The following is a 6,491-nucleotide window of genomic DNA, read 5'->3' as shown; positions in this document are numbered from 1 at the left end:
GTATTTTGGGAAGAATAGATGGAAAGTGGCCTATAGAATGGATTAAAGTAGAGGGAAATGGAAATCAGAGTCATCAACTAGAAAGCCAATTCAGTAATGTAGGCCTGAGGTGATAGAAAATACTTTGTCAAGGCTGGTGGCAGACAGAATGAAGAGAAGAAGGAGATTCTGGAGGAAGAACCAATAGGACTTCGTGCCTGGATGAACAATGCAAGATCCTGGATGCAGGATGAAGATGAGACATGAGTCAAACAGGTTCCAAGCCTTTTGGCCTGGATAAATGGAGGGATTATTGTTCTGCTGACTGAGACAAGAACATTGGAATGCAAAAAGGAACTATTTTTTGTGGGTGAAAGAAGAATGAGCAGAAATATATTAGGAAATCCAGAATGAGAGCTAGACTGGAAAAATAATTTTGGAATCAGCAGGATTAAGATGAAACTATAAGGGTAGGCATAAACAGAAAAGAGTAGCAGCATAAGAGACAAAATAGAAAGAAATGGGGACAGAATGTGAAACTGCGTCTCAGTAACAGCCACTTGGAAGCCTCCCCTCTCCTTGGCTCCTCTGTACACTTGTCTGCTCTTATGCAGCAGAATGCAGAAGACTTGGGCATAGAGGATTATACCTCCCCCTCTTAGAGGCCATAATAATGTTTGCCACCTATATGGGCTGTGTCATCGGAGGCGAACCTTGGCCTCCTCGTTCTTCATGTCTCCTCTGCCTTGGTTTGAGCCATCAACTATGGACCCTCTTTGCATGCATGAAATTGTTTTTCTGTCTGATCCCTTGAACAGCCATGGAACCCTCAGACTCTGAATTGCTCCTCCTTAGAGGACTAATGAAGTCCCTGGATGGTACAACGGTTAATGCAGTCTGCTGCTAACCAAAAGGTTGGAGGTTTGAGTCTACCCAGAGGCAACTTGGAAGTAAGGCCTGGTGATTTATTGAAAAATCAATCATTGCAAACCCTATAGATCACAGTTCTACTCTAACACACACGGTGCCACCATGAATTGGAATTGACTAAATGACAACTGGTACTGGTAGAGGACTAATGCTAACCTTCTGATCCTTATATCGATCACTATCCCCTATCTCATCACTAAGCCCTAGCCTCTCCTACTTTCCCATCTTCTGCCGTCAGGGTCTGGAGTTTACACTGATGCCGCATTTTTTATTTCCTCATTATTAGCTGTTAATACTCATAGAAGGATCCGGTTTGGTGAAGACCATGATTGGGAAAACACAGGTATTACAAGAGGTGTGTGTGTGACTCAGTAAGTGGGGTGATACCTTCTGAGTCAATTCTGAATCCAGAATTCATATGACATGCAAAATTTACATGGCTTCCTAAAGGACTTCAGACTTTTTCCTGTAACTCTGAGGTGTATTTCATTTTCTGAGCAAATACCATATACTTCTAGTTATCATATATAACACCATCAGGAGATGTTTCACATTAAATTGTTTGCTTTATCAGATATAATTTAAATCACTTAGATATTTTGGGAAATAGTTAAGGAGAATTTACTTAACACGTCTTACATTTGGAGCAAAAAATAAGGAGCTATAGGATGATATATACCTTTAAGGGGTTTAGCTTAAGAGGTAGAAGCTATAGATACACATATACATCCATCAGAGCACTTGAACTATCTGACTAAATGCCTTAAGTCAAAATGGTTCTTTGGCTTCTTACTGCAATTTTAACACTGACAAAAAGGCCCTACTTCTTTTTTATTCTCCTTGGAATAATATCAATGTCCATATTGACAAATCTAATGAATAAATGCTGGTGTTACATCCCAGGTATTTCTGCCAACATTGAGCTAGTTTCTCCATACTTATCTAGCTTTTCTGAGAGGTATTTTTATTTCTTTATACAATTCCTAACCTCTAACCTATTCTGTAAACCTTGGGACCAGGAGCAATCCCTCAAGGAATTAGGATCAGTGCAATTTGTCCATATTTGTGTTGACATCCAAGTAGTGCATCTGCTGCAGTCATCACTGGGTGCCCAGGCTGGGATATTTCATGTGCACTGAAAGAGTGAAGTTCAATTTTGTTTGAGGAAAGCTTCTTCAGAAGGAGTACCTAGGTTAAGATGGAAGAAACAAGGCCACGTACTGGGGTTTCTGGAATCCTATTCCTTGCTCTTTTATGAACTCGTAGATAAATTCCAAAGTCACTTTACTAAACTTCTTAGTAGGCCACCACCATCCATACTAACAAATTGATAGCCTCAACCACCAAGAACACAGTCATATATATGCTAGTAAGTGCAATCTTAAACAGAGAGAAAAACAAAACTTAAAAATTCTGTGCGCTTTAATTCAGAGGAAAAGGATTGACTCATCTCTAAGCCCTCAGATTGGAGCCTACTGGTTTAGATTTATGTGTAAAGGTAAGATTACCAATTTAACAAGAGTGATTATATCTACAGTACAATGGATAAATGATGAAAAGTGGAGGGGGTGTTGCTAGACCTTAATAGGCAAATTATGAAAAAAAAGATGGTGAAGGCAGCAGATTTTCCAACTGTGATTCACTTGACAGTGAAGAAGCAATAGCCGGCACACCTAAGAAACCCCAAGGGCCTCACTCTGTTGCAACATAGGCCAGGAATTTAAATCCATAGTGGTGACTTTGTACCATCAGAGGTGAAGTTATATTCAGAGTTATCATTTGAAAGACAGGATGCATATAATATATTTTAGAAATACTTTAAACAACATAAATATAATAATTTTATTATACTTAGAGACAAACCAGAATTCTCTTGAAATTTTCTCAGGTAGAACAGCTCATTGTTAAATGAGGTTAGATATTCAGACAGGGCCAGACCATGAAGGGCATTGTATGCCATTTTAGGAGGTTGTGTTAACATGTTAGCAATGAGAAGTTGTTGAAGAATTCTGAGCCGGGGAATGAGATTATCAGATTTGTATTTTCAGGGAATCCATGTGTAGTAGTGCCAAGGATAGATGAAGGTAGGTGAGGCCTGGGTCTATGGAGGCCAATTAGGACAGTTTTTAAAAAAAATTTAATTTTGTTTTTGGTGAAAATATATACATCAAAACATGCACCCATTCAACATCTTCGACACATATTGTTCAGTGACATTGGTTACATTCTTCACTTTGTATCAACATTCTCATTATTTCTGTTCTAGTTATTTCATCCACATTAATTTATACTCACTACCCCCTAAAATTCTCATCTATGCTTTAGAGTTACTGTTGTCCCTTTGAGCTCATACAATTTTTTTTTAAAGCACAATACTTAAGGATGATATTCTTTACTTTTTGAGATAAACTGTTTTGTTTTGTTTTTTTCCCCTAAAGATGACTTCAGGGGATAGTTTCATCCCAAGGTTTGAAGACTATCCCAGTGCAATAGTCTTGGAGATTCCTCCAGCCTCAGTCAGTCCAATAAGTCTGGATTCTTTGGTAATTTGAAGTTCTGTTCCACATTTTCCCCTTTCTATCAGGATCCATCTATTTTGTCCCCAGCTGAGGTGTTCAGTAACGGTAGCCAGGCACCATCTAGTTCTAGTCTCATGTTAGAGGAAGCAGTGTCCTGTAGTCCAGTTGGTACTCTGATTCTTGGATTTCCTTCCTTCTCTGTTGCTCCAGTTGAACAGAGACCAATAGTGTCTTGGATGGCTGCTCGCAAGCTTTTAACACCCCAGACACTACTCACCTAACTGTGAGCTAGAACAGAACCTTTAAAACCAGTATTATGCCAATTGGCATACTCCAGGAGAGAGAATGAGACCTGAGCTAAGGTAATGAAGTGAGAATGTGGAAGAGGATATAGATAGGGGTGCTAGTACAGCAAAATCTGGTGACAAATTAGATGTAGGAGACAATGGAAAGTATGACTCAGGTTGTCTTGGGCAACCAGGTGGATGGCAGTGACATCTAAAATAGAGATGAAGATAGGAAGGGATCTGGAAAGGGAGATGATGAATCTGGCCTTGGTGGTATTGAGTTTGATGTACCTGTGAAACATCCAGGTTGGGATACATGTGTAGGCCTGAATTGAGGAAATAGATTTGGGAGGTATCAGTATATAACTGGCTGATGATTTCATGGGTGTGGATGATGTATTCGAAAGGAGAGCGTGTAGAATGAGGAAGGGAGGAGAGCTAATAAAGAAGAGCTTAAGAAGGAAAATGGGAAAATTTATTAGAGACCTAGGAAAATATTTAATAACTCAAGTCCCAGGATTAGAAATGTAAGTAAAAATCCTGATACTTCCAGTTTCCAGTCAGACATGTAAAGACCTTGGGAGTCTTCACTCTCATCCTCATAAAAAGAAAAAAGAAACTGAAAATCAACGACTCTCCTTAGATCCTTCAGAGAATTGAGGCCACAGGCAAACTGTTGCTCCAAAACCTGGAGAGATAGAGATTGATGTAGAGAATTACAGATTACCAGGAGCAGAAATCCTGCTGCTGTACTCAGCATCAGGTAGGAATACTTAAAGAATGTTTGACTATTCACTAGAGACTGAGTGTGGACAAGCATGAGAGATAAAAACTCCTGGAGACCCAGCCTTGGGGGAGTGGGGTGGGCCCACACTTTCATGAGTTTTACCTCCAGGAGTCCCACCAGGTTCTCACTGTGAAGCTCTGAGAAAAATTCCCTCGTGCTTCCAGGAGGAGAAAGGGAAAAGTAACCATTTTAAAATAGTGCTCTCTTCTCCTTAGCAGTGGCTGTATGTGAGCCTAACCAAAGTGGGTTTTATCAGAGTCTAGCCTATGTGGAGGAAAAGAAATACCCAACTCCAACCTCCTCTAGCCTAAGACATAGGGGAAGGAAATACCGAATTCCAGCTCCATGTAGCCTTCCTGTTTCACCTAAAGGTGAAAAAAAAAAAAAGAGAAGCACTTGTGAAGAACACAGGCCATGGGCACAGGCTCAAAAAAAGACTGAGACCTAATCATAGGACTATAGAACTCTTCCCTTCCCCCCACACCTTACCACCACATCAACAGGGCTTTACAGGTAATTTACAGTTAAAATAATCTCCATTCCTTTTATTGATACATCATATTTGGCTTTCTAGAAAAATACAGTCTCAAGAGACAGGGCATGGATTAGAACTCATATTGCAGAGATTTTGGAATTATTAGACCTCGAATTTAAAATGATTATGATAAATATGCTAAGCATTCCAATAGAAAAAGTGTTCAAAATGGAAGAACACATATGAAATGTAAGCAGAAAGATGCAAACTCTAAGGAAGAACCAAGGGAAATGCTAGAAATAAAAATTGCTGGAAGAGAAATGAAGAATTCCTTTGATGGACTTATCAGTAGACTGGACATAACTAAGGAAAGAATCAGTGAGCTTGAAGATGTGTAAATAAGAACTTCCTAAACTGAAAAGCAAAGGAAAAAAAAGCAAACAGAAAGAGAAAACAAACAAACAAAACAAATTAAAAAAAGAACAAAATATCCAAGAACTGTAGGACATTTGGGGGTCCTGGTGGTGCAGTGGTTAAGCATTTGGCTGCTAACCTAAAGGTCAGCAGTTCGAATCCACTAGCCACTCCTTGGAAACCCTATGGGGCAGTTCTACTTTGTCCTATAGGGTCGCTATGAGTCAGAATTGACTCAGTGGCAATGGGTTTGGTTTTCGTTTGGTAGGACAATTATAAGAGGTGCAATGCACATAATGGTAATACCAGAAGAGAAGAAAGAAAGGAACAGAAGATGAAGTAATAATGGCTGAGAATTTTCCAAAATCATTGACAGACACCAAACCACAGATCCAACAAGTTTAGAAAACACCAAGCAGGATTAAAAAAAAAAAAAATCTATACCTAACCCATTGCCCTCGAATCGATTCCAACTCATAGCAACCCTACAGAACAGAGTAGAACTGCCCCATAGGGTTTCCAAGGAGTGGCTGGTGAATTTGAACTGATATCCTTTTGGTTAACAGCCGAGCTCTTAATCACTGTGCCACCAGGGCTCCAAACAAATGTGGGTGGAAGACTGAGCTTCCACCACAGGTACCAAACCCACTGTCCTTGAGTCAATTCTGACTCATAGTGACCCTATAGTACAGAGTAGAACTGCTGTATAGGCTATTGGCCCCGTGGTTAAGTGTTCGGCTGCTAACCAAAAGGTTGGCAGTTTGAATCCACCAGCTGCTCCTTGGAAACCCTATGGGGCAGTTCTACTCTGTCCAGTTCCATTCTGTCTTATAGGGTCACTATGAGTAAAAGTCTACTTGATGGCAAGGGTTTTTTTTTTTCTATACCTAGACATATTACATTTAATCTCAGAAAATCAAACAGAAAGAGAAAATCCAAAGGGGAAAAAACACCTTACCTCTAGAGAAACAAAAACAAAATATCCAAGAACTGTGGGACAATTGGGGGCCCTGGTGGCACAGTGGTTAAGAGCTCGGCTGCTAACCAAAAGGATGGCAGTTTGAATCCACCAGCCATTCCTTGTAAACCCTATGGGGCAG

The sequence above is a fragment of the Trichechus manatus genome, unplaced genomic scaffold, assembly GCF_000243295.1.
Source record: "Trichechus manatus latirostris isolate Lorelei unplaced genomic scaffold, TriManLat1.0 scaffold00210, whole genome shotgun sequence".
In the NCBI taxonomy this organism is placed as follows: domain Eukaryota; kingdom Metazoa; phylum Chordata; class Mammalia; order Sirenia; family Trichechidae; genus Trichechus; species Trichechus manatus.
This window is presented reverse-complemented; position numbering follows the sequence as displayed.